Genomic DNA, 11,074 nt, shown 5'->3' with positions numbered 1-11,074 from the left:
TGATTTAATAATAGATTTCATTATCAGCAACATAAGTGTGACTTTTCTTCAACAAATTAAAAGAGAATGTACTAGATCTATATTAGCATTGTTAGTTCTCAAACAGAACTTGTTGAAAGAAAAAAGGTAGTTGTTAAATGGTATGTGTAGTATGATATCACTTACATAAATTTTAAATAACACACAGACAAATGCAAAACATCATTCATGGATTGCTAAATGTAGGATAATGCAGCACTTCTCACAGCGTGCATGCAATTCCCTGGGGATCTTGTGAAACTGCAGGCTCTGATTTAGCAGGTCTGGGGTGGGACCTGAGATTCTGCTTTCTACCAAGCTCCCAGAGATGCCAATGTTGTGCCACCTTGGGAGTGGGGTGACACGGGCAATGTGAAACCTTCTTCAGTGCATCTAGTCTTGGACGACTTTGCTCCACCTGGGAGCTGAAACCTCTCAGTTTTACTTCCAGACTCCCACAAGGAAGCCTCATCCATGAGTGGTTGTTGAAACAGGTGTTTCTGTGGGGCGTATAAGGGCTGGCACTTCCTATTGCACCATCTTGCTGATGTCAACCCACATCAGTTATCGTTGTACCTAAAAGACACACAGAGAGAAAGACATAAGTGTTCAAATGTATTTTTTAATTTTCTAAAATATCTAATGAAATCAGGGATGAAGTGAAAGTTACAGTGGAATCAGCCATTACGGGGGCTATGCTGCTGCTTCTTCCTACGCTTTGCTCAGGGACTGGAGGGCCAGGCTCACAGCTGAGTCCCATTGGGGAATTTCCACCATGATATTTAAGTCATTTCTTATTAGTTCATTAGCACCCTACTGTCCCCTCACTGCCCATCAACAGGTTCTTAGGGTCTGAAAACAAATTGAGTTGGTTAAAGGAAAGGAAATCAATCTGCTGCAAAGAGCACCACAGAATAATATTCCAAATGCAGGCAAGTATGAACTAGGATTACTCAGTAGATCACAGATGCCACCTTCCTTCCAAGAGTTAAAAATATATGTTCGGAAACTCTACTTGTGCATCAAAAACAGAGTTAAAAAGCTCTATTCTTGGCATCCAGCTGGACAGGAGAAATGGGTCCTGTATTAGTTTCTTGTTTCCGCTGTAACAAATCACCATAAAGTTAGTGGTTGAAAACAGCACAAGTTTAGGGGCCGGCCTGGTGGTGCGGAGGTTAAGTGCACACGTTTCCCTTCGGCAGCCCAGGGTTCACCGGTTTGGATCCTGGGTGTGGACATGGTACCCCTGGCAAGCCATGCTGTGGCAGGTGTCCCGTATATAAAGCAGAGGAAGATGTGCACGGTTGTTAGCTCAGGGCCAGTCTTCCTCAGCAAAAAGAGAGGAGGATTGGCAGCAGATGTTAGCTCAGTGCTAATCTTCCTCAAAAAAAAAAAAAAAAAAGCACAAGTTTATAATATTATAGTTTTGGAGGTGAAAAGTCTGACATGAGGCTCAATGGGCCAAACCTGAGAGCCCCGTGTCTGTCATTTTATTCAGATCACCTTCTATGTCCTTCCTTAGAGTTTTAAAGTTTTCTCCTCAGTAATTTTCTTATGTATTCTTAGTTGTTGATTCCTAGACACTTTCACAGTTGGTTTTTTTTTTTTTGGTGAGGAAGATTGGCCCTGAGCTAACGTCTGTTGCCAATCTTCCTCCTTTTTTTTTTTCTCCCTAAAGCCCCAGTACATAGCTATATATCCTAGTTGTAAGTCCTTCTAGTTCTTCTATGTGGGATGCCGCCACAGCACGGCTTGATGAGCAGGGTGTAGGTCCATGTCCAGGATTGGAATCAGGGAACCCCAGGCCACCGAAGGGGAACTTGCGAACTTAGCCACTAGGCCACAGCGCTGGCCTCTGTTTTTGGTTTTCTTAACCATTAGTTATTGCTATTAGTTTTTGCTGGTACAGCCATCCCTCAGTATCCTCGGGGGATTGATTCTGGGACCCCCAGCAGATACCAAAATCCGCAGACGTGCAAGTCCCTTGTGTAACCTGGCCTGGTACAATGAATACACCCAGCCCTCATATCTGTGAGCTTCACATCCACAGATTCAACTTAATTCCTCCGTATCTGTGAAATTTTGATCGATTGTTGGTTGAATCACTGATGCAACACATACAGATACGGAGGACTGATTGTATAAAGAAATGCTATTGATTTTTGTAAGTTGATCTCTCTAGCAACCTTGATGAAATTTTTCATTAGCTATAATAAAATTAGTTCTAATACTGGGGCCGGCCCGGTGGCGCAGCGGTTAAGTTCGCACGTTCTGCTTCTCGGCGGCCCGGGGTTCACTGGTTCGGATCCCGGGTGTGGACATGGCACTGCTTGGCAGCCATGCTGTGGTAGGCGTCCCACGTATAAACTAGAGGAAGATGGGCACGGATGTTAGCTCAGAGCCAGGCTTCCTCAGCAAAAGAGGAGGACTGGCAGTAGTTAGCTGAGGGCTAATCTTCCTCCAAAAAAAGCCAAAAAAACAAAAAAAAATTAGTTCTAATACTTTGTGGATTCTGCTAGTTTCATAGGTGCATGGTTATATTATCTGCAAATAGTGTCAATGTATCTCTTCTTATCCTCTTGCTTCTCTTTTTTCTTCTCTTCCTATAGCTTTAGCCAGAACCTCCAGGAATACTTTAAACATTGAAACCGTATTTTCTATACCAGTGGTTGGCAAACTATGGCCCGGAAACCAAATCTAGCCCAAGCCTATTTTCGTATAGGCCATGAGCCAAGAACACTTGCGATCGATATTAGGAACACTAATTTTTAAACCCACTGGAGCAAAATGTTCTTCCAAAAGAGAATTCCATTCTTCTAATAGACTTAGATTTTCAAAAGAAAAAATTTTACTCAACATTATATTTTCAATTTCATCAAAAGTCTAGAAATGTGTTTTCTCTATTATTATATTAGTACCTACATAATATCTTCCAGTTTGCCTCTTGGCCAAAGCCTACAATATTTACTTCTTTGCCCTTTAGAGAAAAACTTTGCTGACCCCCTTTTCTACACCATGACCTTTCCCTCTGGCTGCTCTTTACTAGAGTCATTTGTGCTCCATTTTTCCCCCAAAGAAACATGCTTGTGAAATTGAGCCCTTCAGAGTGCCTTCAATAAAATAGGCATTAAATATTATGACTGAGGGATTAAGGAGATATTTTAAGTTGTCCTGTTACTGCTCCCCTTTAAATATCATGAAGAACGTAAGCCCAAATGGAGGAAATGCAGATAAATGTCAAATAAACTTCCAGAGTAAATATCAAACCAGGACACCCTGAGGTTATCTGAGGTTTCAGGGACAACACTGAAGATTCCAAATCTCTATTCTTGGCTTAAATGACCTCGTCACTTGATTCTCTTGTCCCAGGACAGAACTTGAGTTGAAACTGTCTGCTCCTGGAACCAGGCTGGTCCAAATATGAGCTATTGTTCTTAAAAACATTTCTTAAATATAGCATTCTTCAACAGCATTTCAGAAACATTGTTCTATTGGTTTCAAAATGTTTATGATGGATCTGTTTGGTTATTAGAATAATGGACAATTACTGGCTAACAATTTGGTAAAGAAAGAGAGAGAACTGGAGTGCCAGGTTGTTCAGGAGAGCCTGGCCCCCGAAATAGGACCAGGTCAGCAGCACTGAGAGCCATTGCCCAGCTGCCAGGAATCCCACAACCTAACAAATCTACCTGCATTTTCCCCAGTTTCTGTTAAATCTGAATTAGTTATACACACAATTTTCCTCAAACACCCCATGAGCATTCCCATCACTGGACCCTTGTCCTTGCTGCTTTCTCCCTTTGTCTGACATATTTGTCCCCAGTATCTGCATGGCCCACTTCCTCATGGCCTTCTGGTCCCTATGTGTCACCTCACACAGAGGACTCCTCCAAACCCCAAGTATAAAGTAGTGCTCTTTCCCCACTTTGCTTGACTGGCCCCCCATATTTATTAGTTTCTTGCCTGTCCTCACTCCCTCTAGAATGTAAGTACAACAAAGTCAGGGAGCTCCTTTTGTTCACTTCAGTAGCCAACACCTGAAACATTGCCTAACCTGACACACACACTCCATGCTCATTGCCTTAGGAAGTGGGCTTCCCTGACCTGCACAGGAAGAATGAGAGAACCCATCCTCTTTCTCCCTTGTCTTGTCCTAATATTTTCAGGAGGGTGTCTCAGCTCAGACTAAAGAATGTGGGGCCCTTAGGATTTTGCCCATTGGTGGAAGTAGAGAGATGGGGACTCTAAGGAGATTGCTTCCTAAAATCTCTTCATAAAACCCTGGGCTCTTGGAACGGAGGCCTAGTTGTCCCTCACACACACAAGAGCAGGCCCCGCAGTCAACCTTCAAGAGAAGAACAAGGGATCCATGACCCTTTCTCCCCACCTCCTACAACCCTGGCCAGAGTGCTACCCCACTCCCATTTCTGTCAGCCACCTGGGGGTCTTGAAAGAAGTCAAGATTCAAGAAGCTGCTGACATGACAGGCACAGACTTGACAAAAGGGAGGGAGATGGGTATTCCTGAACATGGCCCAGTCTTTTGAGTTGAGGCTGAGTGGGCTGAGGGCAGTGGAGGCCTCTGTATACACAGATAAAAATGGAAGACCAGATTTGCAGGGTTCAGAAGAAAAGGAGGGACTGAGTGTGTGGGGAGCTCACGACACAGCCTTTACCTGTGCTTCCTGTTTCCTGTTCCCTCAAATCAGTTTGACTGGTTTGAAGCACAGACTCTTGCAGTAGATAAGTATATGCATCTCCACTCAAAAAAATAAAGGGATTACTACCTGAGTGGTCATCTTGCATGATATGTATATTGCTATCCCTCTGCCCCAAACTGACAGCTATGCCCATGTCTCCACATTCCTTCATGTCAGGAAAAGATATGTAGAAAGCTTTCCCCATCACTGAGCTGCTGCTCCCTATATTCCTTCACTATCCTTTTCCATCTCAGATCTAAAGCAAAGAATATAATAAGAATTCATTTAAATCTTCCCCATCTCTAAAAGGGGGATAATACTAACAGTAATACCTAAATAATAGATTGTCCTAAAGATTAAATTAGGTAATACTGAAAAGCATTTAGAACAGTGCCTGACACACAGTAAGTACTACCTAAAGTATTTGCTGTCATTATTCTTTCAATGCATTTCTTGATTCAGTTTGGTCATAATTTAATTGCAATTTTTACATCTATCTCCAAAATTAAGATTCATCCATAGTATGATGCACTTTCATTTTTATTGTATGATTCTTATCAGATTTGATTATAAGATAATGTTAACTTCATAGAATATATAAGGGAGCTTTCCACCTGAAAATGGTTCAAATACCTTTGGGATGATGAATTCTTTAGAGATTATCATTTAAATTACAGAGAATTAACCCATAAAACCACTGGACCATCATTTTTGTAACTGGTTTCTTCAGTTTTCTGTTTCTCTAGGGCTGTGATATTTGTGTTGTCCACCAAAGATTTATGCTTCTCCTAGGCACGTTGCAGTTAGACGTGGCCCTGGGACTTGCTTTGATCAGTGAAAAGTGAGCAGTAGTTCCACAAGTCCTAGGTATCAGGATTTTTTTTTAACCTTCTTTTTTTTTTTTAAAGATTGGCACCTGAGCCAACAGCTTTTGCCAATCTTCTCTCTTTTTTCTCTTGTTTTTCTTCTTCTTCTTCTCCCCAGAGCCTCCCCAGTACATAGTTGTATAGTCTAGTTGTGGGGGTCCCTCTAGCTGTGGCATGTAGGACGCCACCTCAGCATGGCCTGATGAGTGGTACCATGTGCGCTCAGCATCCGAACTGGCAACCCTGAGCCACGGAAGAGCAGCGCAGCGCAGGAACTTCACCACTCGGCCACCGGCCAGCTGGCATCAGGATTTTTAAAAGCTCCCAGGGCATCTAAAAGTGCAGCCAAAACTGAAAAACACTTACGGAAGGGTGGAATGAGTTGGTCACGCCACACATCTCGAAACTACACTCTCTAGTACTGGAGCCGCGGAGACGGGGTGCCTGAAGCGGCGCCAAACGATGCTATGCAGATGCCAGGAGGCGGCCGGTGGGAGGCGAAATCGCAAAGTGACCCCTTCACATCCGTTCCGGTGCCCACAGGAGCCCCGGAGAATGGTCAGGTCCCCTCACAGGCGGCCTCGCGAACGCTCGTGGCTCAGGCTTGTCTCCCTGCAGTAGGGAGAGATGCACCGAGTGGGCGGGGACCTGGTGGTGGACACATGCGGGAGCCTGGCGCCGCGCTCTGAGGACGTCCGCGGGAAGCCTGGCGCCGCCTGCTGGCCGACCGCGCACATCGCAGGGCGCTGCTAGGAAAGCCGGGCGTCCCGCCGCCTGGGCTGAGTCTGGCACAAAGAAGCCCCTTTGGGAGGCCTCTTCCAGAAGGCTTGGGGCTCACGCTGGCTTCCTCGCATTCTCTGCAGGTCCGCGCGGAGCATGGAGGGGAAGGCAGCCCAAGGGGGCTGTGGGGAGAGGAGGAAGTTTGAGGTTTCAGTCTCCTCGCTAAGGGGGAGACTGGTACAGATGCTTTGTAGAACCCGGGCGTCCGGAGCCCCCAGACCTCTCGGGCCTCCTCCCAACACCCGGAGGAGCTGCAGAGCTTAGAAATAGGGCCTGCAAGGATCCTGTGTTTGTTGTTCTCTGCTGTCTGCAGGTTTATTAGAGAGAGCCTCCTCTCTGAAGCCTGTGAGTCAATGCAGTGTGGGGAAGTCATTAGTTCTGTCTTCCAAATAGAGGCATTTCCCACATCACATCAGAAATGAAAGTCATGGTCTTGGAAACCACAGGTTCTGTGTGAAAGTACAATGTGGAAAGTTACTTCCTATTTTTAATAATACTTTTATTGAGGTATAATTGACAATCACCTGCATGTATTTAAAGTATAAAATTTCATAAGTTTTTACGTCAATATACCCATGAGACCATCACCACAGTCAGGATAGTGAATATGTCCATCATCCTCAAAAGTTCTCTCTGTCCCTTTGTCATCCCTCCCTCCCACAGTGTCACTCAAGCCCCAGGCAACCCCTGAGCCACTTTCTGTCTCTAGAGTTTGCATTTTTTACAGATTTATATAAATGCAGGCTTTAGTATGTATTCTTTTTTGTTGTTTTTCTGGTTATTTTCACTCAGTATAATTATTTTGACATTCGTTTGTGTTATTTATCAATAGTCTCTTCCTTTTTGTTGCTAAATAGTGTTTGTTGTATGGATATACCAGAAGTGTTTACCCATTCATCTGTTGATGGACATTTGGGTTGTTTCAAGTTCTCGGCTATTTCAAAGAAAGCTACTGTGGACATTCATGCACAAGTCTCTTTATGGCCATAGGTTTACCTTTCTCTTGGGTTGTACCTACAAGTGGAACAGCTGGGTCATGTGGTAGGTGTCTGTTTAATTTAAGAAGCTGACAGACTTTTCTAGAGTGGTTGTACCATTTTGCATTTCCATCAGCAGTGTGTGCGAGTTCCAGTTCCTCCATATCCTCACCAACACTTGGTATTTTAAGTAGGAAAAATTGTAATGTGTTACACAGAACCCGGAACTTCCCAACAGTCTCCTAAAATCCTAGTAAAACACATCGAGTGCCTATAGGAAAACAGTAAACTGTAATGTGGGGATGTAAAAAGCTTAAAACATCGCTTCTCTATCAGCAAAAACTAACGTGGTTGCTTTGTGATGCTTTTCCAGGACATCAGAGATGCACATCACTTTTGATGATTCTGAAGGTCTTCCAATTGTATTTGGAATATAAATCAAGCTTTCCCCACAGATTGTTAAAAATGTTTCCTTATTTTTTTTAACCTAAACAAGTGTTCCCCCAAACAACTGTCCAAAAAACCCTATTATACTGAGAGATATGAAAATTCCATGATGATTTGGGTATTAAGAATTAAAAGTCTGCGGGAAGGCCCCATGGCCTAGTGGTTAAGTTTGGCTCCACTTTGGCAGCCCAGATTCAGTTCCCGGGTGCAGACCTACACCACTTGGTAGTGACTGTGCTGTGGTGGTGACCCACGTACAAAATAGAGGGAGATTAGGACAGACTTTATGTCAGGGCATATCTTCCTCAGCAAAAAAACAAAAACAAAAACAAACCAAAAAACCCCCAAAAAACTAGTGCCTAGCATTCAATGGTATTACTATGTCTATTTTGTTCTCTCCAAAATATTCAAATTGACACTTGGTTGATTTCTTTTCAGTCTTGAAAATACAAAAGGCATTTAAAGCAAACAGATGCCCTCAGATTTCAGTTTACATTGTGTCACATTATTTTTGGTAGAAAATGTTCCCTTTTCATCGTTTTATAGATTAATCTCAAAATAAAGTAAAAGGAAATAGCTGGGTCAGATTTTCAAGTCAAAATTTCTCAATTCAGATGAAGCATTTATCACCTTTATTTATTTATTTTTTTAAATATAGGCCCTGAGTTAACATCTGTTGTCATTCTTCCTCTTTTTTTGTCTTCTCCCGAAAGCCCCCCAGTACATAGTTGTATATCTAGTTGTAGGTCCTTCTAGTTCTGCTCTGTGGGACGCCACCTCAGCATGGCCTGATGAGCAGTGCTGGGTCCGCAAGTTGTTTTATTCTTATTCCTATTTTTGCCTACCAGACAGCCTGGTAATTTTTAAGAGCTATTTTCAACAATCCCACTAAAATTTCGTATCAAGTTTCATTTGGGGAGATTCTTTGCTTTGTTTACAGTTGGCTAAATGTAGACCAAATCTGATGACTGTATTTCCTGTTTAATCAGCCAGGGCTTATATAAAATCCCTGTTTGTCCGGTTAACGCCCTAACAGTCTCAACAGTCCTGAAATGCCTGTTTGTGTAAATATTGCCCCATCTGTTTGTTTCTCTTTTTTTTTTTTTTTTTAAAGATTTTATTTTATTTTTTTCCTTTTTCTCCCCAAAGCCCCCCGGTACATAGTTGTGTATTCTTCGTTGTGGGTCCTTCTAGTTGTGGCATGTGGGACGCTGCCTCAGCGTGGTCTGATGAGCAGTGCCATGTCCGCGCCCAGGATTCGAACTAACGAAACACTGGACCGCCTGCAGTGGAGCGCGCAAACTTAACCACTCGGCCACGGGGCCAGCCCCTGTTTGTTTCTCTTTTTAATCTCCTTGCTTTTCATTAAGTCACTCTAAGGACACACCATTGTGCATTTTCTTTTTTTTAAGGTGTGCTTTTTGGTGAGCAAGATTGGCCTTGAGCTAACATCTGTTGCCAATCTTCCTCTTTTTTTTTCCTTCTCCCCAAAGCCCCAGTATCTATTTGCATATCCTGGTTGCAGGTCATTCTAGTTCTTCTATGTTGAATGCACCACAGCGTGGGGTGATGAGTGGTGTGTAGGTCTGTGCCCAGGATCCAAATGGGCAAACCCCAGGCCACCAAAGCGGAGTGCGCAAACTCAACGACTATGCCACTGGGCAGGCCTCAGCCGTTATGATTAGTTAAGGCGACAGGAACTAAGACCAGATTCATCCAGTTTGTACTCTAAGCAGAATTGGTCCTGCTGGTCAACCTGCAACATTGACCTCAGCTATGCCCACCAGGCTTCCAGCTAAACAAAACTCATAAACCATCAGTGTCTACCTTAGAAGGCCAAGTGCCTTTCTCCTTAAGTTTCCATAGCAAGCCAAAGCATTAGTCTAGGTGGAACAGGGCGTATTAGCAATTGCACAGATTTCCTGGGCCCACAGGGACGAAGCCTAGTGTGATTCTCTCATCCACAAACAACCCAGACCGGAGAATTCAGGCTGACCTGTGCTTACCAGGACCACGGCGATATTTCCTTAAACACTTCCAGTTCTCTTACGTCCACTTCTTAGGGTGTAAGCCATTGTATTTTAGGAGAGAAGTAAGCCAAAGTGTAGCTTTCACATAAACAATGCATTCCCAAAGGAGGACACAGTCATTAATGCCCTCTCCCTCTGCCACACCTCCCAGGTGCTGCTGTGTTGCTCTTCCTTCACCTCCACAAAATCTCATGTCCCATTCCAGAAGCTATAACTTTACCTTCTACCCAATCGTTCCTACTCATGCCCAGACCTTTTGTCTGGAAGAATCAGGTGAAAGAGACCAGGGCATTTTTATAAACCTTAAGAATTAAGTTGGAATCCCCTAGGCCTCCCTTTCAGTGTCAGAGTAAGCTGGTCAGTAACTGGAAGCAGTATCAGTGGTGAGCCACCCTGACAGCCTCAGAGAGGGTCAAAGCGCTGGTAGAGTTGATCTGCTGGGCAGGGGAAGGGAAACTCCCCTCGTGATGTGGCCTCCTGCACCGTGGGACAAGCAGGTCAACTTTAGGGAGGAGTCATGAGTCCAGCATGCAACAGTTGCCTCCACATCAAAAACAGTTAGTTTTGATCAGCAGCTTGATTGTGCTGTCTTAGAAGGAGTCCTTGCCACAGGCATCTAAGTGAATGACCCAGACAGTTCAATCAGCAAGCATGATTTGCTTCCACAGCTTGCGGGACATCTTTGATCTGGAGGTCTGTACTTTTCCAAGTGGAAGAACAAACAGCTGGGCCATCAGCAACAGCCCAACAAGTCTGAGTTCTGCCCACTGAGTGGGGTGACCACATTCACTTCCAGTTCTGCAGGGTTGGCTCTGAGGCTGAACAGCTACGTCAGCCCAGTGGACACTGCCAGGTATCAACTTATCCAAACCTTCATCAAGCCAGACACAGGCAGGCTCAGAGGAGGGCACTGTTGGGCCAGTGGCTCTGCTCCTGTCAGAGGGGAGTGGATGTGAAGTTTCTGTAGAGGAATATCTGGTACTTTTCCCATATAAAGCCAAGGTGCCACTGGGCTCAGGACAGCTGTGTTCTTGAATACGTTATGTTCCTTTCTAAGCAAGCCTTTTTTGGACTCTTTCTACTTTGTTAGTCTTTCTACTTTGTTAGGTTGATCCACCCCAAAATGGGAATTTGAAGACTGAGAGTCACAAAGCCTTCGTGGGTCAAGTATTCCATTTCAACAAGAACTCAGCAAGCTAAGAGCCGCCTTCCAAAGGCTACTTGGTAGCCACATCAGAGAGGCCACAAGTCCAAAAC

The 11,074-nt window shown here is 44.2% G+C and overlaps 1 long non-coding RNA gene across 1 annotated transcript; it reads right to left on the bottom strand.

The window, feature by feature from the left end:
• On the bottom strand, window positions 1-6,087 carry LOC139079552 (uncharacterized). The gene is made up of 2 exons (XR_011533254.1): window positions 5,950-6,087; window positions 1-594 (listed from the first exon to the last, which is right to left on the bottom strand). It is a non-coding gene; the product is annotated as an uncharacterized lncRNA (long non-coding RNA).
• Window positions 6,088-11,074: the final 4,987 nt, after the last annotated feature.

The sequence above is a fragment of the Equus przewalskii genome, chromosome 26 (genome assembly GCF_037783145.1).
Source record: "Equus przewalskii isolate Varuska chromosome 26, EquPr2, whole genome shotgun sequence".
In the NCBI taxonomy this organism is placed as follows: domain Eukaryota; kingdom Metazoa; phylum Chordata; class Mammalia; order Perissodactyla; family Equidae; genus Equus; species Equus przewalskii.
Note: the sequence above shows the minus strand (reverse complement) of the source record. Positions and strands in the feature narration are given on the sequence as shown.